Source organism: Lissotriton helveticus, chromosome 5_1 (genome assembly GCF_964261635.1).
Source record: "Lissotriton helveticus chromosome 5_1, aLisHel1.1, whole genome shotgun sequence".
Taxonomy (NCBI): domain Eukaryota; kingdom Metazoa; phylum Chordata; class Amphibia; order Caudata; family Salamandridae; genus Lissotriton; species Lissotriton helveticus.
Window position 1 is genome coordinate 1131276080 of NC_136065.1, and position 24700 is coordinate 1131300779.

Sequence of the window (24700 nt, forward strand, 5' to 3'; positions counted from 1 at the left end):
ACGGTGCATTGTCACAGGAAAGTGCCATATTGGTCCAAACACAAATAGTAGTGGTAAGGGGTACGACCCCACTTTTATCACGATGAGATAATTTAATAAAGGACGCGCACTTGAATGGCTCCATTTAATACATTGATGAAATCCCAGCCCACGACCCCCCGAGCTCAGAGGCAACGTGAAGGAAGAAGGGCGTGTGGGGCGACCGGTGTCACCGGAGCAGCCTGTAGCTGGACTCCTGGCTACCCCGGGATGGGCTCTGAGCCTGGGCTGACACAAAGCGGGGTGTAAGCGTGCTCTCCGTGTATCTAAACAGATAATGTGCACCCTCCCCCTTCTTGACACAACACACAGACTAATCACCCATAATTGAGGGAGTGGGGCGGAGGGGAGGGGAGGGGAGGGGCGAGGGGTCATCTATTGTGCCTAAAGTGCAAATGGTCAGCACACAAGGCGTCACTCCCTTCGCTCCTGATGGAGAAAAGGTACCACAGGAAAAAACTGTTTTCTTAAGAAATCTCCAACGAGGTACCTTAGCAGAGGAGGAAGGCGACAATTTTAATATAAATGCAACATTCACACGTCAATTACAAAATAAGTTTTGTTGTCTTCTGTTACATTTTTAAAGCGACAAGACTATAAGTTATACCAAACTTCAAACACAGGCACTGCAAATTGGTTTGTGAACATTGCAAATATAAGAATTTTTTTTTACGTCTGCGTTAAAAGATTACTGATTTAGATCTCATTTGGCCGTTTGCAAATGTTTTACATATAACTCGGGTGAGGCGTGCACTGCAAAGTAAATAAACATTCTACTGCTGAGAAAACAAGCACTGAAACACAAGCGCGGCCCGAAAGTTCATTAGCCCGCGAGTTGTGCGAGGGCGTGCACGCTGGGGAGAGCAGTCTGCTCATTTTGAAAGAACATACTCGTCCTTGTGGTGCGCCATTGCGCACTCCCGCAAGGCGTATGCCGCCACAAGCACGAGTATGTGCTTTGTAAAAGGAGCTGCACGACGGCTAAAGGTCTCCTATGCAGTGCATGCGCACTGCGTAGGCGAGACCTAAAAAAGGCAATGGTATGTGTATTTTCTGTGTACCCCCTAGTGGAGAGCACTTTATACATGCAATGGTATTAACACTTGCTCTAAGCACTGCAAACTATAGATGGACTCGGCATCACCATGGAGCTAATGCAAGGTTGCAGTTTGCATATGTGAAGACACGGAGTAAAGTGGCATCTCCGATTGAAAGTGATCCAGATTCCACCAACTTCTTTCTCTTCCTCCTCTCTCACAGAAACGACTGAACTTGATCTGCAGTACCAGATAAAGGCACAATTGCCGACAATACTACATGTTTCTAAAGAGAGCTTGTTACGCATGCAGTCTTAAAATGTATACAAAATAGTGGCACTTCATAAAAATTATTCGAACGGGGCTACGCAACTGCAATCAACTCCCAGTGTCACCATGGACATTAATTCACTAAAATGCCTGGGGTAGCGGAAGTGGCATTGCACGCCGTTTGACCTTTACTTTGACATGCACACAAATGCTTACATATACTAACACATTCCCACCCACTCAAGCACATAAACGCATGCTCACCCACAAGCATGCATACAACATACATTTAACAGCATTTTCTTTATTTACTTATCATAGCTTCCAGATAGGGTCATTTTCCAGCTAATGTACTCCATTTTTTATTAAAAAAACAGTGAATAATATTCACGATCTGTATAATTAAATAAATTGACAGAAACCATGTAAGTGGAGCTCCAACCAGCGTCCATTAGGAATACAAAAAAATTGAGGTAACAGGATAAAGGGCGCACTGCAACAATATTTTTGGCTTAAGTAAATAATACAAATCACGATAGGTGCTCAAAAGCAAGAGAGGGGAGGTCACCTCCCTCCCCCAAATATCCAAGAGCAAAGCTCTTGATGTTCGCAGTCAAAATTTCTCGCTGAGCACTCAAATAAATATCCTTATTTCAGAGTTCAATCCACTGTAATTATAATTGCAAGTCCATTTTAGTCCATTTCCAAGTAAGACACCAGAATTCTCAAGTACTCGTGATGTCGATCCTCTTTAATCAAGACTCCCAAGTTTCCACAGTTCAAAACACACTCTGCAGCCAACACGTGTTTCGTTGGGCATTAATCATATGCCTAATCAACTTCCTCAGGGCTGCAAGCCAAGAAAATAATAGAAACATAGTATACTACACTTTCCAGAATAAGTTGGTTACAGTACATATTGTCTGCCTCTGTGTTCAAGGCATTGATTTTGCCACTCTGAGGCAAGGGGTTGTAAGAGCAGTGCCAGGGTTAGCAAGGGGCAAGCCAGGAGTCAAAGCTGTGGCCCCTGGCGACCCCTAAATGACGTCCATGAGTGTCACGCCACGTAGGGCTGTTCAAGCAATCCAGAGAAGCTTGCAAACCAGTGTAACTGCTGCTCTGCCTAACTAATGCTGACAACAAAGAAGGCTGCTGCTCTGCCTAACAAACGCAGCAGCGTCCCATATACATTATAGATGTGTCTGCGTTGTGAGGGAGACAGGTGTGAGTTTAAAAGTTGTATTTTTTCAAATTCTCAAGTATCCCAGTGTTATTCTGTAAGGATTAATCTTTTAGGCATTAAGATTAGAAATGAACATAGTCCAATAATTGATATTTCAGTATAAGATAAAATTATAAATTAGTCGGAGTAATAGTAGTTATAGTTATAACGCAATAAGCATGTTTCATGAAGGAAATTCTCTAATCTAGAGTTAGTTTGAGTAATGAGTAAAAGAGGTGTCAGTTGAGATACCCAATAAATAATTCTGATGAGAGAACCAATGCACGAGCATAAAGCCTTTGCATATCAAACTGGAAAATTTCTCGGTCATAAATCCACTGACATAAAGGAAATAGGCTTAAATAGCCTCTCATGTAGAGAACGCTAAGAAACTGAGATGAGCCTCTAGTCAAGATGTCGGAAAGGAATCCGTAATCTCCGCTAGCTACTGTAGGAACACGCACTAATATAAACACACTAATCTATGTTTCACCATGATTTTCTCTCTTCTTCTGAATCCTCCAATAGAATTTCAGCAAATTCATGGGAATAAGTAATTTCCCCATTTTCTTATAAGGGCACAATAGGTTATCGGACATTAAACCTTGAAAAGTTACAATGTTGATATTTTGCTGTCCAGCCCGTTCTTCCCATGAATCATCCTTTCCGTCGCCTCCTCCCATCCCAGGTGAACTCACTAAAGGTTGTCTAATACAAAACAAGCGTATAGTCACTAGCTAGCAGGCTTCTGGAAAAAATTAACATATGCAAGAAAAACATTGTGCGCAAACAACTATTCGATGTGGAAAACAGGCCATTTAGTGTTAATACATTATTTTTAAGCTAACCTGGCATTTACAAGCTAACTTAAACCGCACTTTTATTTATTTGCTAGCCTATAATATTTAAGTATGATTAAGGCTACACATTTTGCATTGAGCATATGTTTTGTTTGAATGTAAACTATGTATATTAGTGATAAAACATTGTGTCCAAGTAAAATGTGTGTCAACGGTTTCAGGGCTTGCAGCTCTAACATAAGTTTTGAATTTAACATAATTCAGACATTGCCCATCAAATGATTCATCCACACCTCAGGCTCAGTGATTGAATCTTTTTAGTTGGATGTAAACACTGTATTTGGAGATTCAGAAGATATACTTGAAAAGGTATTTGCGGGGCATAATTTGTAAAAGCATCAAGTAGTCTCCTCTCCAAGGATGTTTGAGGCTGCAATAATAATAGAAAGCATAAAGGCATTAAAGAAGCCATGATGCAAATGAAACTGATGCATGCAATATTCCTGTCCTGGTTAATGACCCTTTATATGTTCAGTGTTGTGGGTATTTTAAATGCACCGTCTTAGTGCATTGTAAATTAACACAGCAGTAAAAGTGTACTTTAACACGTACCCTACCTCTAAGGAGTCTTAGCTGTTAATTGTAAACAAATACCTGTTGCATTCTGTGACCAATATAGCAGCACAGACACGTAGTTAGTTTATGGCTACCTGACACATTAAACTTGTATTGGGCTCTTGAATGTGGTTTTGGTACTGCTAGCCAAAGTATAAGGGTGGGTTAATAGGGTGACCTGATAGCTGCGTGTTGCTGGGACAAGGGGTGGGTCTAATTTGCGTAATTACATGTAGCGGAATCACATGAAATTACCGAAAAATTCCACAAAATTATTCAAGAGTAATTTTATGATCTGATAGAGGCTTCTAGTTGCAGATTCAGTACCTTATAGTATTTCCCAGGTATCAGACTGTATCTGGACATTTTTGAGCAGTACCCCTGTAGACCGGTAGGTGGTGTTCGGCGCCGCGTCATCCACGCCGGAAGTTTTGTGCATGATGCCTTTATAAGAGTCACCCCATCGCGCTCACTTCAGTTCTTTTCTGTCCGCGCCAGACAGTGCAGATCTGTGAAGAGCTACCCCTAGTCAATTTTTGACTGACTTTTTTTGACTTGGGTTAACACCTTTTAAAGAATTTTTTCTCTTGGTATGCTAGGGATGTCCCCAAATAAAACCGTAGGTTTCAAGCCATGTGGTGCCAGTCACAGGACGACGTCTGTGACAGACCCACACTTGGTTTGTCTTTGGTGCTTGGAGGTGGACCACGACTCCAAGATCTGCGAGGACTGCCTCGTTATGCACCTGAAGACGTTAATCGAGCGTTCCCTCAAGCTCCTCACTGCTGGACGTCCGACGACCCTGTGGTTCTCCCAATCCCGGTTATTTGAAAGGTCTCAGGACTATTCCTGGATCCGCTACCGACAGTCGGCTAGTCAGTCTCACTGAAAGAAGTCAAAGAGGACTTAGACTTCACCGTATCTGTCCAAGTCCATGGACGAGGTGCAGGGTATTGGCACTCTAGGCCTAACTCTTCTGCGGAGCCCATGCAAGGGTCTGCCTAGCACATTCCTGAATTTTACGGAGCCGTAGCTACCCCCACCCAACTAAGAGTTCTATGAGGCAACTCTTGTTTTGGTGGCCTGGCCACTCTGGAGTGCCTCCGGACCCCAAAGGTGAGGGATGGGCTCCCACTGGATTCCCGCTGTTAAGTTTGCCCTTGGTGCCATTCTGGCCCCTTGGATATGTTGCTGGATCCATAGCTGTGCTAACCATGACTTTCCTCTGTGCCCGCCCCTGTACTAGCACTCCTGGTGCCGCCAATACCCTAAGGCAGCGCCATCCCCATCATCATATCCCACTATGACACTGAGTTGGCTGGGTGTCGTCCAACACGATCTCCAGCACCGACTGGGGCCTGTCCGAGTAGGAGCCAATGCCTTTTTCTTTTGACCGTCCTGGAGAGGATGATGAATGGGAGAGGTCAGATGACTCTTATGGATTCCAGCATCCCCAAGATGACACTGAGGACAAATGGTATAAGGAACAGAAAGATGCCAGCGATTTGGACACCTCACCAGATGCTGGCTTGAGGAGGGTGCCTCAATTGCTGTGGTTGTGCAGAGGGCGCCCGATGTCTTGGGCCTTACACTGCCCTCCATGGCTGTAAAGAGGAAAGTCTTTATGGAGGTGTTTAGCTGGGAGTTTTCCCCCAACAAACCCTTACTCTTTCAATGAAGCCCTTGCAGACATTCCTCCTTTGGGTCTGGCCCAACCTGTGCACAGGGGCTCCTGTGCAAAGGACAATTTCCCACTGCCATTGCGCCCTTCCTGGTAATTCCAGTTTCTTCTCCCAGCACCCCACTCCAGGGAGCTTGGTGGTCCAAGCCTCCACTTCCCAAGCCAATCCTGGCACGTTCCCTACCACTCCACCAGATTGGGAATTCAAGGGGCTGAACACATTTGGGAAGAGGATGGTCTCTTCCACCAGTGTAGCACTGCGGTCAGTGAACACTGCATGCCTCTTGGGCCAATAGACCCATATGATCTGGGATTTGGCTGTGCAGCCCATGTTCTTGGAGGTGGCTCAAGCGAAACTCTCCCAAGCTATTGCTGACCGGAGAGATGTGGCAAAGTTCACCATCAGATGTGATCTGGACACAAAAGACTTGCTGGACAGAGTGATTTCATCATCATCACCCTTAAGCACCACATCTAGTGAGTACCACTGGCTTTTCAGAGGATGTCCAAGCCTCACTCATGGACATGCTCTTTGATAGCGCTCGCGTTTTTTGGAAGAAGATAGACTTCCTGCTGGAGTGTTAAAGGATAGAGCTACGGCCTGGTCGATGGGTCTATCCTTGACCCCTCGCCAGCCCCAGTCAGCCTTCACACCTTTTGTGACTACAGAAAGTGTTTCCAACCACGTTCATTCCCTCCCAGCCACCAAGGCCAACAGGCTTCCCAAACTTTTCGTGGTAGGGTGTGTGGTTTCCACAGACCACAAGAGGCCACCAGCCAGAGGTCAGGCCTGTCCACCACTCATCCGACAGCCACAGCCTCCAAACCCCTTTAGTTTACCTTCATTCCACCACAGTCATCCAGTGGGGGGGCAAGATGCACTTTCACCTGCACCACTGGCAGTCGATCACATCCGACAAGTGGGTTTTACAGATAGTGCAAAGGGGCTAATCTATCCCCTTTCTGGACACCCCATTACCCGTGCTGCCCTCTTACGATCGCCTGACGAAGGATAGTCTCTCCCTACTCCATCAGGAAGTGTTGGCTCTCTTAGCCAAGAGAGCCATCGAGAGGGTGCCGGCATCAGAATTAGGTCATGATTTCTATTCCCACTACTTTCTGATGCCCCAGAAGGACAGAGGACTTGTTTGTTTCTATCCTAAACTTGTGCCTTTTCAGCTTCTTCCTGAAAAAGAAGTTAAAATGCTCACATTAGCTCAAGACCTGTCTGCCCTGGAGACTGGATGGTTGTGTTAGTCTTCCAGGACTCCTACTTCCACATGACCACATGCGTTACCTGCAGTTCTCAGTGTACCAAGATCACTTTTAGTTTGTCGTGCTCTCCTTTGACCTCACCGGTGCAGCTCAGGTGTTCATCAAGTTGATGGCAGTGGTTGCAGCGTACCTTCAGAGGTCAAAGGTTCCAATCTTCCCCTTCCTCGACGATTGGCTGTTTAAGGCGGGCTCGCCCCAGTCGGTCATCTGCCCACCTCCAGACCACGGCAGACCTCCTGCACTCGCTGGGTTTCACTATCCGCATGCCAATGTCACACTGGAATCTGTCTCCGATTCTCCCTTTCGTCAGGGTTGGTCTGGACACTGCAGGTTCAGGTCTATCTGCCCGAGCAGCAACTCCTGGGTATTCAGGCTCTGATTCAGATATTTCAGCCTTCTGGATTTCTCCAAGACTGACTCTAAGACTGTTGGGCCTCATGGGCACCTGCATCCCACTAGTGACACGTCTGTTGGCATATGCAGGCTTTGCAGTGGTTCCTGAAGTTTCAGTGGGCACATCATCAGGGAATCTCTCAGACATCATCCAGATCTCAGAGGGAACTACAAAAGACCAGCTGTGAAGGCTGACGAACTGCGATTGAGTCAGTGGCAGATCCCTCTCCCTTCCCAACTAGAGTTGACTGTAGTGATAGACCCCTCACTTCTGGGCTGGGGCTCCACTTATGTGGAGATCAACTGACTCAAAGGAAAGCTGGTGTTCACTGACAACACCACCGCCATGTGATACTGCAACAAAAACAGACCGGGCTGTATCTCTGGACATGGTTGGAACGTCAGGGCATTTCCCTGGTTGTTTAATATCTGGCGAGCTCTCTGAACACCAGGTAAGACTAACTCAGCTGTCGATGGCCAGGGGATCACAAATTTCACCTCCATCCAGAGGTGGTGCAGGGTCAAATTCTAGAGTGGGGAGATCCTTTGTTATATCTGTTCACCACCACCAAGAACACAATGTCAGCAGTTTTGACTGCTTGACATTCTGAAGTGGCTCTCGCTCGGAGACCCTTTTCACCTCAAGTACATCTCCGGCTTGTTGTACACCTTTCTGCCAATACTACTCCAGCCTACAGTTCTCAAGAAGATCAGAAACAACCTGGTCCAAGGCATTTTTATGACTCTGGATTAGGCACAGAGTGTCTAGTATTCTTAGCTATTGAGCATTAACATCGGTCCTCCGGTCAGGCTGCATCATTGGGAGGATCCTCTGTCACCGCAACAAGGGAGGGTCCTGTACCGAGATTGAGTGGTGACAGTTGGCGGCTTTTGACCTTCCTCCCAAAGTCTGCAATGTTATTCTGGCATCGAGGAGTCTTTCCAACAATATGGTATACGTCTGCAGTTGGAACAAATTTCTGGCACAGTGTGCATCCAAGAACATCGACCTTCTCTTCACCACTTTGTCGGGTTTTACTATTTGTTCTATCTTTGGCCCAGCAGGGCTCGTCTCTGGCACAGTTTGGGCTGTTTATCAACTTTTTTTTGCAGTTACTGGACCAACCTTCTGTGTTAAAGTCAACTTTTTTGCCTAGGTTTCTCAAAGTTCTTTAATGTATGTTTCCTCCCAGGCAATTCATCATGAGACTTCAATCTGATTCTGTCTTTTCTGATATACTCGCCTTTCGAGCCGCTGTACCACTGTACACTCCTTTTGCTAACCATCCAAATAGCTTTTTTAGCTGCTATAATATCGCACAGGAGGGTCAGCGAACTGTAGGCTCTCTCTGCGCCCTCCTTATACCATCTTATACCCAGACAAGCTGGTTCGTCGAACTTGTGCTTCTTTCCTTCTGAAGGTTGTGTCTCCCTTCCTTGTAGGCCAAAATATCACCTTTCCTACCTTTTTTACTCCACCTCATCCTTCTCATGAAGAATAGAGACTCCATCTCCTGGACCCAAAAAGTGCGTTGTCGTCATGCTATGACTGCGCAAAAGAGTTCTGGGTGGAACAATCAACTTTTCATAGGATATGTAGGAACCAAGAAAGGGAAGGCCTTTCAAAAACAGACCATCTCACAATGGATCGTGCTCTGCATAAAGATCTGCAATGCATTGGCCAAAAAGCACAGCCCCTTGAATACTATATTGCTAATTTCCCAAGAGCCATGGTTGTGACCAGTGCATTAGCTCGTGGAGTCCCTGCCCTCGACATCAGTCAGGCAGCTATGTGGGCATTTCTGCACACGTTTACTAAGCACTACTGCCTGGATGGTCAGTTCCGTCATGACTGGTATTTTTCCCCATTCTGTCCTGTAGCACTTTTTTTTCTAAAATCCATTCCGTAGGCCCACCTTCGGGGAGTTAATACTTTGGTATCTATTCTAAGGGAAGGAATCTACGGCTAGAAATCTCTATCAGATGAACAAGTTACTTCCCTTCTGTAATGCCTTATCTGGTAGAGACTCTATCTAGCCACAGATTCCTTACCGACCCTCTTATCATTCCAACTCTGCAAACTGATTACCCAGTAGGTTCACCCTTCTGAGGGCCTTAGACATGCATACAAGTCCGTCAGTGTTCCTCATGGCTCCGTTCTTCTAGTTTGGAAAGTTGGGAAAAGAAACTGGTCCGCATGCGGCAGTGGTGCCTATATAGGCACCCTGCATGTCACTTCTGGCACGGACTATGCTAATGTGGAGCCAAATGACGCAACCTACCGGCACGCAGGGGTACTTACTGCTTGAAAATATCAGAGCTCAGTCTGACACTTGGGGAAAATTCTACAGTAAAGATTCTACGGCTAAGTCGTCTCTACCTCATAAAGCCTTACCACAGGTCAGGATCTTGTTCTTTAGTACTATTTTCTTAGTGCAAAAATGCCCCCTCACTTCCCAAATTTGGTGCGAGTATTCATTTTGCTCTAAGAAATAGCACTAAATGCAACAGAAATGAATAGTGAGAATAAGCAGCCGCTTGCTCTCGCTAAGTGTGCATTTTGGGTGGATTTCCACACATATGACTCCCAGCATTTAAGCTAGATTCTTAGCGCAAAATGCACCCTTACATCCGAAATGGATACACAGGTGCGTTTTGTGCTACAAAAACTAGCACTAAATGCCATAAAACATGAATAGCGAGAGCTAACTGTCCTTGCCCTTCCTAAATGCGTTCTCTAGTTTGGACTTTTTCCTCCCGAATTTGTCTTAATTACACGAGCGGGCGTTATTAACATTTATACTTCAGAGTAACACAGAATTACCGAGATTACTCCGGAATAAATGAAATTTCACCCAGCCGTAATTAGGACACAATTTTTCAACTCCTGGACTCTGCTTTTACACATCATTATCAGGTGTGTAGATGAAACTGACTCATTTAATATATGAACCAAGAATACAATTCCCAGAATGCACTGACGAGCAAAAGCAAATTCCTGGAATGGACAAGTGGAGTTCCAGTGAGGAAGCCATCTGGTCATCCTGTGGATGAAAGAACTGTAGAATAACAGCAGACTTCACTTCGGAGTGAGTACAGCTAGGCCGCTGCTGTCTGTCCCATGCACCCCCGGTGTCAGCACCTGCTCCTTGCTGGTGTGTGTCTTTCTCCCTCTTCCATGTTTGTTTGGGTTGTGTTGAGGTCGCTCTGAGTGACACGAGGCGCTTGTCGAATGAAACGCGTGCGGAGGGATCTGGTGTGTAGTTGTATCTTCCTCCCAGGGGCCCCTCCTCCCCGAGGTGGAGTCTTATCTGAAGGGGGCAGCCAGCAGGGCTTGTCGTGGCATTTCAGTTCGATGCAAAGACGCGCCTTTTGAAGGTAAGCAGTAACTGAACTAGAAGTGGGATGAATGGAGAGCGTAGACTTTAAATGTGTGCAAGAGGGCAGCGAGCATTTCCTGAAGGAGAGAAGCAGCAACGCCTTGCTTTGTGCTCGGCTATTCACTGAGAGCAGCAGACCGGGCTATTATTGTGACAAATATGAAGCCGTAAACGGTCGCCGTGCTCGTACTGAATGCTTCACTGCCTTACTGCCGTCAGTGCACGCGGAGAGTTAACCACAGGAAGGGTGGAGTGCGCGAAACTTGTGCACGGCTGACTGTATGTCCAAGAATAAAGATACTGGTTTCTGGAAGGAAGTTCTGGCAAAAGCACAGAGGTCGCAGTGAGGGGTAAGAGGTATCTCGGTGTATACGAGTTGTGAGCTGTATCCGCTGTGTGCAAAGCATGAAATGGCTGCTCTGATGGCTTGATGCGTGGAATATTCTCAATTAACAGTTTGACTCGTCACTTGCAAATCTTGCTCTTTTAAAATGGAAAATTAAGCTATAATTTGCAGACAGTCGAAAATTTCTATCTAAATATTAATTTTAATATTTCGCTGTACAAAAATGGCTGTATATGAACAGCAGTTTAACTTTGACATATATTATCCCTGCCGAAAATTGCTGCGATTAGTAGACTCTTGCCGTAAGGTCAGGCACGAGGATCTTGAGTCTGCCAATGTGAATGTATGGAACCTCTTGCCTGACCTTGGCAATAACGGTACAAGGTCCCTCTTTTCTCAGAGTAGTGGGCTGCACCAGTATTCAAGATGTTTATTTTGAACGCATTTCCCAGTTACTTTGTTGTCTTCAGTCATGTAGTCAAAGGTGAATGGTCTATTCCTTTCTCAGGAGTATACAGATCACTTCATCTGCGAATAAATGCCGACATACATTTCTTTTAGTAAAATCAATCTAATATACTTGTAATTATTACCAGGCATATCAGAACTATCTTTAATAGTGACCCTACTGACTGGCCTGAAGCATTCTAATATAAACAGACAACACAGCTTGATTTGACTGTATGCTGCTGCTTACAGTGTTGCATACGCATTGTGTGAGTTTATACCTTTACTTTAACCTTCTGTTTCTTATTTGCTTTATGCGTTTCCTGTGTTGAGGTGGGTGGGGAGCGGGTCGGTAATCCCCCTCCCGCCCCCATGCTGCTGGCACCCTTAACCACCACAAACTACCCCATCCCCCCAACCCCCCAACCTCACGCAGACCCTGGAGAACACATTCCCATGGGCTGCTCTTCCGCCTCTCATGGCTGGACCAGAGAGAGCACATTAGTTGGCAATAATCTTATATTGGTTCAGTTTTAGAGCCAAACAAATTAAACTGAAAAGTACATAACTTGGCCTGATGTCCCATTATATCAATTTATGCCAAAACTCCACACTCTGAACACATGCCTTCAATCAGGCGAAAAGTTATACAATCCTTTATTATATCCATACTTTATTACAGTAAAATAGATGGTGAGGGGAGGAGCAAGGGGATGGCAGTGTAATCCTTTTACAGTTCCATGTGGACATAACATCCTCAGAGAGAATCTATCCTTCACTCCTCTTCAGCCCTGTCAAGCGCCCAGCCTCCCCTTATTTTGACGAAGTTTTTTGGGGTTCCTCTGCCCTTACATATCCTATTTTCCATTATCATGCATTTGTCTATTCTCTTCTCTCATTCCAGCACCCGGGACACCCCCACACTCTGCCCCTTCTGGCAATATTCCGGTTTGCAACCACAAATCCCAAGTTTATCAGTATCGTTGTATAACTTGTTGCATGTGTATTCCACACATATATACCCATAAACAAAAGAGGCTTCCATCTTAAAAGCACTGTAGGTGGCATCTTCCAGTCTTTTTGCCGCTGCCCTCCAATAGTTGTGAATTTTGTGACAGTCCCATGTAATATGCATGATTGCAAACGTCCGTCTACTTCCTCGGATACATCTTTTGTCTATAGCTCTGTTTAATTTGTGTGCTAACGTTCTACTTTAGTATATTATGTGTAATATTTTCAATTGGATAAGTGTGAACCTGGATTTTATTGTAACTGCTTTTGTGACTCTTACAACACGTTTGCGCACATAGTCTTAAAGTTTGCCAATTTCCTTTTCCCAGTTCCCTCTTAGTCCTTGTTGGTCTTTTAACAGTACCGTGTTTTAGGTGAGTGATGTAGCTTTGGCGGTCATTAGTTGGCCTAATAGTCATCTCTCTGGTGGGGAGGCCTCATCAGTTTCGTCTTCTGTCTGTATTCATGATCACAGTGTCATAACTAGGTATATAAATTTCTGTGATGCTGCAAATACATACCCATACTCTGGGTTAATAGCACTTTCTCTTTTCGTATCCCATAAGACTACCTGCGCTGATATACCAATTTTATTCCACTGTTTAAATCCCCATATTTCTGCAACATTTTTAAGTCCGGTGCCCAACCACAAGGACTTTTCGGAAGTCCTATTTTCTTTCCATCCCATCTCTCGATTTAGAGCATACCATGTTTTGATCACTGTATTTATGGCAGGGGGAGAACGTGCCCCTCCTTCAGCCTTTATAAAATACAGCCATGTATGTTTTGTTTGACTATTGTTAGTCTGTCCATTCTGTATGCCGGGTTATCTGGTTGGTCATAGGCCCATTGGTTTTCGTTACACATCTGGGGCACTATATAATTAAAAAAAATGTTTGGCTGTGCTGTTCCCCCTTGATACATTGGTCTTTATAAAGTTTTGTATGCTATTTGCAAGGGGACGTCCGCCAACAGCAGCTTCCTTGTTTTTTTTTTATTTTTTAAGCAGATGTTTGGTATCTTATATGGGCCGTTTTGTAAGATATACGTAAACCTGGGCAACCAATCCTTTTATCCATAGCAGCTCGCCCCATCAGGGAAATCAGTAGAGTACACCAGTTCACTGAATCTGCCTCCAGTTTACTCAGCAGGGGTGTTAAATTATCAGCCCAATTAGTAATTTGTGAGTTGTGTTTTTGATCTCTTTGGGAAAGCCACACCTCTAAGTACTTACATGGCAGGTCTTTGTGGTCAGGGGCATGGCCTCTCCCGGTATCCACACTCCTAATGGGTAAATTAGGGATTTTTTCCAATTGATACATATTCCAGATAAATGCCAAATATCCTTTAATCTACAAAGAGAATCGTCTGGGTCAGCTAGGTAGAACAGGATATCAAAAGCGTAAAGGGATACTCTTTCATCGTAACTCTCTTTTCATACCCAAACCCGAAATTGCACATCATCGTGGATCCACTCTGCTAGGGGTTCAATACTCATGTCTCGTGCCCGTCCAGGATCTTTGGGACAGAGTTCCTTTAACACCAACGTTTGCCATAGGTTCACAGTGCTGTAATGTGATCCATTTGATAAACTCCGGACACAATCCAATTTTACCTAGGATGTCAGACAGTAATGGTCATGCCAAAGAGTCAAAAGGTTTATTTGTATTTAGTAATGCGAATGATCGCTTCTTTAACACCTCCCGCTTTAACCAAGTTATTATATAGCAGCCTGAGATTGAGTTTGGTGGATCTCCAGGGCATAAATCCCATTTGATCCGGATGAAGCCTCTCCGTTATTATACCCCACAGTCTGTTTGCTATTACTTTGGCCAATATCTTAATGTCCTTGTTTGGTAGTGATATTAGTCAATATGATAAGCATGGATTCCTTGGTTTTCCTCCTTTGTGCATCATTACAAATTGGTGATTCTTATGTCTGCCAAAAATTTCCCTGTGTGGTATGCCTACGTGTACATATCATGTAATAGTTTAATCACAATTCTTGCAATTAAAACAAATTCTTATGCATCGTCTGAATAAAGCTTGCCAGTCTTCCAGTTTGGACGGACACTTGCAGTGTTTCAGTTTGTAAGCCAGTTGGGGAGATACATACTCGCCAGCATTATTGATTTCTACTTCACCAGCATTATGATTTCTACTTCCCAATCTCCCAGTACGGATGTATAGCTCCCATTTGAATCAGATCATGTTTGGTAGGGATGGAAGGCCACTGTTTTTCTCCTTCTTTTTAGTAAGATGGCAACCTCTGTCATTCGACCTGTAAATACAGAGTGGTTCAGTATCAAATGTAGAAGTTACTTACCTTCAGTAACACTTTCTGGTAGAGAGACTATCTAACCATAGATTCCTCAATTTTTTAATATTCCCCCAGGCGCCAGACCGGCTCAGTAAACTTTTCAGCAGTACCTCTGCATGCCTGTAGATGGCTCTACACTGATGCCATTCCACTCCGTAAATGGCATGCAGAGCCAATATAGGTGCTCAAAGTATGGTGACAGAAAACCTCAATCAGAATATAAAATTAGTCCACCGATGTTTGGCATATTGGAACACAATGTAGATTTGTTCAGGGCCAGTAACTACTGTGGCAGTGTATGCTTTTTGATACCAAAAACAATTTTTGATTTTGCCAATGTTTGTTATAATGGTGATGGCCTGGCAGCTTCCACACCAATAAGGTTTTACAAAAACCATGCCAAAACAAGTCACATATTGACAAACTGAAAAACTGACCTCCAATTTCATACCTACTGGCTTTACCACTGCTGGTTTATTTGTGTTTGCCATAATCTTATTGAAACTGGTTACACTGATTTTCCATAATTAATATTTTTGGGAAACACTAGCATGCGTCAACACGTTACTAAATGATGCTGCAAAGAAATGGTACCTGAAATTTTGTAGTAGTTGAGCAAAATGTTTTTTCCCAGCTATCATTTTTTTAATCCACATTTTATTTTGAAATCAAAGAATCATCAGCCTTGCTTTCAAGCTTCTGCAAATATTTGCACCAAATCAGAGCATTCTGGAAGCATTATACGTAGCCTCATATTGCTAAACTTTGAAAAGGTGTGTACACATTTTTATCCTGGACCCACTGTCATTAGTGCAGTCAGAGCTTACAACATTTACTTAGTGTGCTCACCCTAATAATAAAGGCTTCATAAAATGAACCATAAATACAAGTTTGAACAGCATTAACATGGACAAAATATTACCTTAACTGCAGACAGTGCCCTTCCCATTTCAATAATGGGCCTCCGGCCCCCTCGCTGGCAGACTTCAGAAAGAGGCTCAAGATCTGGCTTTTTGACGGAGAGACAGCCCCCAGATACCCCTAGAGGTGACAGTTGCGCTTTAGAAATGCTGATTTAATTGAATGGAAGATACAGTGGTGCTTCCAACGACGCAGGAGTGCAGTGAAAATAAAATAGGGGAGTATATACATTTGCCATGTGCTGTACAGCATATGTACATGAATAGTGACTGGTAAGGATGCAGTGGTGTCGATACACACTCTGGGACAGAGAGAAGGGGTCCAAATCACATACAAACAGTACACTATTATTTTGCCAATGTTTCGACCCCAAATACTTATTACTAGAGGGTCATCATCAGGATGACCAGAGAGGATGGGAAACACCTAGGAAGAAAGCACAGTTCAGTTCACACGTAGAATATTCACGTTGTTGCATGTGGTGGAAGATTAATGCTGTAACCTACCTAAAAGGTGTTACTTCTGAGGTGGATATCTGCAAGTACAAAGTGGACAGGATCTGCCACAATGGTTGGATACACTTAGATGAGGCAATTCTCAATTCTAAATGTATAAAGTACCCGTATTAGAGGCTTGAAAATGGTGCACAGAAACGTAGCCAGCTCAATATGAGGTCCTGCAGGGGGCTCGCCGAGGCATAATGAGAGCCTCCATAAAGAGTTGCAGTTTACAAGGGTTGCCTGATGGCGGGTGAAATCTAGGCTGAAATCTGTTGGCTCACAGAACATTATGGTTCATAGTGATAACTCTGCAATGAAGGTGCATGAATAAATAATTGGGGCACGATTCAATAAACCTCATGCTGAATCAGGCATATGGGTGGGGGAACTCACCCAGTACAAAAGTAACACCATACAGGATCAATGTGTGTGTGTGTGGTGAGGCTCTGTGTCTCTGAGGAGGACGACCCAAGCAATGGGTAATTATAACCAAAGCAAGAAAAAGTGGGTCAATAAAACAACTATTGGTATAGGACCGCCATACAACCTTCCCCACGCGCGGGCTGAGAAGCTTTGTTCGAAAACAACAAGGGTACAGATCTTACCCTCATGCCTTTCGGACACCGCCGAGGCTCAGTGTATGCTGGAAGATATAAATTAAAGGAAAATATCACCTAATGATTTCACATGGTGGCAGACTGCCATCATGTGGTGGTGAAGCTGCAGGTCCCTGAAAACAATGAAGTTTTACCGAGCGCTGGAAACGCGTCTCTTGTGCAGGGCTGCGAGCGTGTGTGTGCTCGGGCTGCCATATGTGCGGAAGTTGTGATCGGGAGCGCTGCACGTGCTGTAGCTTAATTGGAAATCTCCCGGGGGATTTCCCATCATTCTAAGCCAGTAAACAGTAGTGCGGGAGCGCTCAAGTGAAGTATTGGGCAAAATAAGAAATGAAAGTAAAAATTAAACGCATCGTAGTTCCTGCAATTGAAGGAACTACTATCGAAACAAACAAACTATCCTGAGGGAGTATAGAACACATTCGTGTATAAGGACCCAGATCTTGACAAAAAAGAAGGCACATATTGCTCAAGTATGTTCTAAACTGCAGATGAGTGCAACTAGTGAATGTCAGCCCTAAGTGAAAATGGTAGGTCAGGCAAGAATGCCCTGGCCTGGTGCTGACTGCTCTGGGATACTCATGTGAATGAACCGAACTTTATTGTATTTTGTATGGACCGCTAGATCAGGACAGGAGCAGAAAACAAAGCTTGGAAAAAGAGGGTTGTAGATGTACCGTGTCACTTATATGCATGTGATTGTTAAACTTGTGTCTATAGAACAAATGGACTGTTGTATTTTGCAAAACAAGGCTACAATTGTCGTTTGTGCAATGAAGTAAACTACTGACATTGTGGTTAGAAAAAGGCTGCTTGCCTCCAGTCTTCAACGGTGTTCAGACCAAGCGCAATAGAGTTCACTTATCAATCCAATGCAATTCCTGGCAGGATGGGGCGTTAGAGCGGTCCCCTCCGCGCGGGGCCAGCTTCAAATGGTCAGTACCTTGCCAGCGTGGGTCGTCCGCTGTATGCTTTAGAAGTTTGAAATGTTTTACCTGCGAATGCACACTTGATCCTGCTGCGTTGTTATAGAATCTGTCATTTGATTTTTTGCGTGGTTTGACCGATGCATATAAGGTCCCACGGGCACATTATTGCATACATTACATCATGGCTATTGCAAATAGTGAAAGAAGGAAAATTCATGTTAAGATGCACAGAAATCTTACTATTCGGGCAGTATTTACATGCCACACAATGACCGCAATTGGAGTGATCTATGAGTGGTGCAAGGCCCCATTGTGAATCAAATGGAACTCTGGGGGGCGGTGGAAGGGCAGCCCTAACCAGGGCGTGGCTGAAAGTGTCTCTTTTGAATGAGAACATGAGTTCTTCTCAGGTGGTAAGATAATCCTCAACCAATTTCCAGTGTTTAAAAAAAAAAATCTTGAGTTTATTGCCTTCTGGGTTAAAGGTGCTTACGCAATTATGCACTCACATTTGTTATCCCTCTGTCGTGGTTCAAGATTACTTCTCAGGGGTTGATCCAGGCTCTTTTCCTTGCCAGGCGTCTGGCGTACCCACTCTCAATCAGTTTTTGAATCAATGAATCTGACTGAAGTAATCAAACCTCTTCATGCAGTTACGTTGTATTCACAGGAACTGTCCTAAGAGCAGCTTATCCTTGAGGCTCCGTGGGTGACTGCTAGAGCAGTGCAGCAGTGAGTTCCTCTCTTTGGCTTTCCTACATCGGGAAACCTATATAAGACCTGTCACAGACATTTGCTTGTGACAGTCCTTGCAGGGTTTAAATGTAAAAAATGTCAGGTAGGTGACATTTTCCTTGCAAACTGTAAAATGTGCATGGTAAGTTGTCGCAGAGCCTAGAGATAGCTCCAGATCTGCTTCTGGTGAAGAAAAAAAGGAGCTGACATCAGCATGCCAGAGTGGTGCTTATATCGGCACCTCACATGAGTTCCGGAGCAGTACAACAGCAGTGCAGGGGTACAGCTGAAAAGTTTCTAGATCCAGTCTGACTCCTGAGGAATATTCAGAAGGTGAGAAATCTGGGGTTATCAGAAATTTCCCTTGTTGTATAATCTGGCAATTTGTACCTCTGGTGTATTTCCTGTAGGAACACTAGATCAGCTTTGTGGTGCATCTGTGCCCTGGAGACCAAGCCTTATTTAATTTTCGTTCCCAAAACATTAACGTTCCATGTTAATGATGTTAGTGAAAGTGACATTGTGGTTGTCACTCAGGGCCAGATGTAGGTAGCCAAATACCGGTCGGTAACGGCCGAATTCGGCCGTTACCGACCGGTATTTGGCTTTTGAGATGTAGGTGCCTGAAAACAGGCCATTTCGGTAATTTTACCGAATCTGTAAATATACCGGTCGGTAAATTTACCGACCGGTATTTTTACAGAATCGGTAAAATCGAGATGTAGGTGGGACTCTTCTGAGTCCCACAAGCCCTAAAAAATCGGTATTTTACCATCAAATACAAGTTGATGGTAAAATACCGATTCAGGTGTGCATGCACATGTGTGCATGCACACCTGTGCCATATGACAGGCAGACCTGCCCTTAGGGCAGGCATGCCTGCCACATGGCACCTGAACCCGTTTTGGGGGTGCTAGAGGGTGTCAAAGTGACACCCCCTGCACCCTTGTGAAATTCGGTATTTACCGATTCGGTAAATACCGACCGGTAAATGCCCAATCATTCCTATGGGCTTCAAAGCCCATAGGAATGAATGGGCATTTACCGGTTGGTATTTACCGAATCGGTAAATACCGAATTTTACCGATTCGGTAAATGCACATCTGTATTTACCTACATCTCGGTACTTATATTTTACCACTTCTTAAATACCGAATCGGTATGGTTCGGTATTTAAGAGGTGGTAAAATAATTTTACCTACATCTGGCCCTCAGTCTTTTGTATGGTCTTGTCAGTATCTCCGGACAAATTAATTGGATGTAGGAGTAATGTTAAAACCAATGAACATTGAAGCAACTTCTCGGCCCTCCACCCATCCACTACCATTAGATGGTTGTAAAACTGACCAGCTCCCTAATGTATGGTACATATTTTGCCCTAACATTAACATTTAACTCAAGTCTGTTCTGGTTCTACTCACTAGACTCCATCAGGTGTACAAAAATAGGACGTATAATGCTTTATACAGCCACAAGGAAACACATTAACGAAGGGCTAGGCACTAATAGGAGGAGTTTCAAGTGTCACATCAATTCTCTCATGACCCTAATTGCCCCCATATATGGTCCTTATATTACTCTTTGTCATCAAAATTTCATTGTATGGCCCAGTATATTCTCCAATGAATCTCCATTTGCAGTTCCCGCCATAGTTAAACCTTATGTCACCTGTGTTCCGCAGTGACCCAAGATAGAAGACCTGTGTGTCTTTCCGCTCAGGTCTTTCCGGTGGTCTGTTTTAAATCTGGTCAGCTCAGTTCCTGTCTTTACGCTGTGGGGACATGGACCCCATCTTACTTCTTGTGATCGGTGCTTCCAGTGATGAGAATCATTCACGCAAGCCACCATCACCTGTTTTCTCTCTGGATTGGGAACGTATCAGTCGCTGGTAAGTTCCTAGCTCACAGCAAGCACACTACTTCCTTTCCTAGTGCTTGTTGTTTATTTATTTTTATTTATTGTCATTTTTTAAGCGCGGCGAATACCCGTAGGCGTCTCGGCGCTGGCTAAGGGCATAGGTCAATATCCAGGAGAACCAACGGAAGCTTCCTAACTATTGGTCAAACAACCACGTCTTGAGTTGTTTACGGAATATTAGCAGGGATGGACTCGTCTTGATGTAAGAGGGTAGGGAATTCCAAAGTTTTGGGGCGGCAACCAGAAAGCGTCTGTCACCCCAAGTGACTGTTCTAGTACGTGGTACTACAAGATGATTGTGATGGGTGGAGCGAAGAGCACGAGTTGGTATGTAAAGTACAAGATTATGTTTGAGAAAGTGGGGGCCTTGATTGTTAAGTGCCTTGTAGACAATACACAGCGATTTGAACTTAATTCGACTGCGTATCGGGAGTTGTCTGTCTAATATTCCCTCGCTGGCCTCTGTTCAGTTTTTTCCCTTTTGCCAACCATTCTGTCTTGCTCTCTTTCTATCGCTCTCTTCGCTTGTGTTGCTGCAGACCTCTGTGCCTACCCTACAGACTTGAAGAAGGAAGTGCATTAAAGATGGAGAGGGGAGAAGGACTCGCCACGTTTGTAGGTGGAGTTTAGCAGTGGGTGAAATAGTGCAATTGTTTCCACGCATAAGTCTAATTTTTTCTAAACATGCAAATTGTGTGAAGCATGTTTGACAGTCTCATGCATGAAAACTGTGTGAGGAATAATCTTGTGATTTAAATGACGTGAGGTACTCGCACGTTGTACTCTCCATAGAGTTTCTAAAGTCGCACAGTGAACTTTGCTAGCTCAGCGCATGACGCCACGGCACACATCCAAGTTTCCCACACCCTGCAAGACAGTTTGTGCTCGAGCCAGTCTTCCGCAAGCTAAACTTACACACAAAATGTACGAAAACCCAAGTAAGCAGGATTTAAGGGAGATAAACTCGCAAAAAAAGAAATCAGCTGTGCTAGATAGGTCATTGTAGTCTGCTCCTTCACTCGTTCTCAGTGTTGTGCTCATTCTGTCTCCATGCTCTGCCCGCTCACTCCAGTCTACTGCAGCACTCGTTCTCCATACTGTGTCCACTTTCCTGTCACCATGTTAGCTCCCACACTGTCCCCTGCAGTCTGCTTGTTCACTAGTTACTTATCAACCAGAGATAATTTAGATAGCTACAGAAAACGTTTAAAAGTATTTTATTCTTGCGTTTGCTGTTTTAACTATGTATGATAAGGGAAAAAAATGCTGGCTTTAGGTCATCACCCTAATTACTGTCCTGAAGAGTAAAATACTGGTCAATCCTGTTAAAAAGAAAAGCCAGAGGCAACACTAGCCACAGGAAATACTGTCACTGACACCTTCACTTCAGTGGCCACACAGTAGGCAACCTCAGAGAAAACATGAAGAAAAACGAGCATTGGCATAGCCAATAGGTCTCTCCTTTTGGACCTTATAAGTGTTTAGCCATGCAAGAGTTGATGTTGTTGCACCAAGGATATTGTGCTAGATAACTAAGCACTTGTATGGTCCCAAAGGCGAGACCTATTGGCTATGCCAATGCGTGTTATATCAGCTGTATGCCTGGACACAGCATCAAAACCCCATAAGAGAACATCGAAGGTCCTCATGCATGACAACGAAACGTTATATTTTAGAGTCACTCTGTGAGCTCACTTATTTGCTGATCAAGGAGTCTCACAGCCCAAGTTTATTGCTTGTTCTTCTTTACTTTATTGCAAATAGCACATGGTAAAATGACAGACGTAAATTAAGACTTCATTTTGGTGGGTAGAGTAACTGTACCTCAGTCACCTGTTTTTTGCTCCAGGCTTATAGGCAATGAGATGTCTTTGGGCAGGAATTAACTTTTTTTCTGTCGCTTCTTGACTCTGTAGCTTTCAGTCTGTCTGTCAGTTGTGCGTCAGTATGATTCTCTCAGTTTAATTATTAGAGGTATAAGTCGCAGGACAAACATGTACACTTCTATTCATAGTGCTATAACGGAGAAGCATATTACCCCTATGGAAATGCTGACTGGTGCCTTGTTAAAGGCATGAAATGCTGTGTAACACTTGGAGTACTGCATTGTTGTGTAGTTACACATTGTCCCTACTACATGTGGCGTGGATGTGAGCATAGACTGGTTGCTATGTCCATCTTTAAAGTAACAATTGTTTTATTGAACGCAGGCTATTGGCGTGAACATAACGCTAAGGCAAAGTATTTACTGAACTCCCGCTAGACCTCTAAAGCTCTAACTTTTTCATGAAACTTTCAGACTGTGGCCCCTGGCAGCCTTTCATCCATAATTCGGAGTTGGAGGTGTGGAGCATGTTTTGTCAGAACAAAAAATTCCCTGAGGAACTACATTGAACCACCAGTGAATAATGGTTAAAACTGGTCTGATGTATTGCAGGCTAGATCCAGCTTATGCTTAGCATCTCCTTCTTGTTCAATAGGTAGATGACCAAATATGAAACAGTCGGAAATGGTGCAACCTTTATTTACTTTAGCAATGTTCGTTTACCAAGAGAGTAAAAAAAAACTGGTCTTAGCATAGTAAGCTAATGTGATGAAGATACTATCTTTAAAAAATGCCATGCGATTTTATAACTGTAAGGACAATTTCGTTGATGTGATTGCATCTGATTTTGCAGACTTTTGTTGATTAGGAGTATAGGAAAGGGATGTAGAACCTTTTGTATCAAGTTTCTCAAGAACTGGTCATCCTCGTCTGTGCCTCTAAGAGCTGGGTGCATGAGTGAGCTTCATACACTGTCGACTGCCAAGGCCAAACCACAGATTGTCTCCATTTCTAACTTCTTTGATGCTTCTACTTTACACTGTTTGTTGTAATGTATATTGGACAGCAGACTGATCAAGGACATACAACGACAGCTGTAACATGATATTGCACAGCTACTTTCCATTATAAATTGTTATCTTTGCAGATTAAAAGCATTAACGTGTAGTCTTGAAGGTAAAAGCAGGATGGAAAACGCAGCTTTGCTACTAATTAGAAGGGTCACAAAGTAATTTTGTTGGAGTAAGGACGTCCAACAGTAGGTGGGTAAGTTAGGAACTGTGCGAAACAAGGTATGTGAGAAAACTTGAGCAAGGTTTTTTTTAAAAGAAACATTTTATTAGGCATTTCAATAAAACTAAATATACAAAAACAAATGAATAGGACAGACGAGAAGCCAAAGGCATTACAGTAGGTTCCAATTCTCATGTTTCGGTTTGTCAGACAGTTGAAGTATTTCTACAGTTCAGTCATTATGGATTGTCATATGATGTGGGTCCATGAGACAAAAAATTAATTGATTGAAAAATTCCTAGTATTGTCTGTAGTGTTCGTTGGTAACTTGATCAAGGTTTTAAAATAGTTTACCTTTGTGTCTTAAATTTTAAACCTCACTTTGAACAGAACAAGTACATTTGACCTATGAATGGTTTTGTGACACTTCCAGTAATTTGTTTCTTCCAGTTCAAACCTGAACTTCATGGAACCACCCATTACTAAGATATTAGCTTCAGTTATGTCCCTCAGGAAATTGATTGCATTGAACTCATCCAAGTCAGAGTGATGATAGCCAGATAATTGGGAAAGGACATAATGCAAATAATCTTTATAAAATGACAATTACATGCCATGTTTTAAAAAAAAAAAAACTTTTTTACATTTATTTTTGTCTATGAAGGATTTGTAGTCTCATCAAAAACATGAAGTAAAATTAAAACAATAAGAGAAGAAGAAAAAGATTTAGAAGCACAGAGTGAGACTACAGAAAATGCCTAAAAGTCGAGGCTGCCAACCAGTTTGCCTTCCATTCAATCTGGAAGAGTGAATATAAAATAAAGCCTGCTAGCAACTTCTTTCCAAACTGCGTTAAAATATTGCTTTATGATAGCATTGTTATGTGCTGTACTTGTTTATGCTCCTTCCTCCACCATATTTGCATTTTAGCAAAGACAGCGACTCAATAGACTAAATATATTTCCAAATCAAATTTCTCAACTTCTCTTCCAAGCATTAGACTAGATATTGATTCTGTACTTTCTTCCAACATTTGTTAAACCCTAGAGCAAAATACATTTCTAGTATCGATGTAATAGGTTAAAAGTTGCTCACATGTCAAGCCTTCACTCATCTGTCGAGATAAGACTTTTTTATTCTGTTTTTTTTATTGAATTAATTTTTACGCGTGTGTAATATAAGTGAAA

The 24700-nt window shown here is 43.5% G+C and overlaps 1 protein-coding gene across 11 annotated transcripts in view; it reads left to right on the forward strand.

Annotated features, from left to right (window-relative positions):
- ADD3 (adducin 3) overlaps positions 1-24700 on the forward strand; it is a 455953-nt gene that overhangs the window by 198051 nt on the left and 233202 nt on the right. For 2 of the 11 annotated variants that reach the window (XM_078643754.1, XM_078643755.1), the window contains exon 1: positions 10690-10710. The exons of 7 other annotated variants lie outside the window; for them this stretch is intronic. The gene's annotated coding sequence lies outside the window, so the exon portion shown is untranslated. Of the gene's footprint in view, positions 1-10689; positions 10711-10936; positions 11063-24700 lie in introns of those variants that run through there. 2 more of the 11 variants (XM_078643753.1, XM_078643756.1) reach the window with 2 other exon arrangements.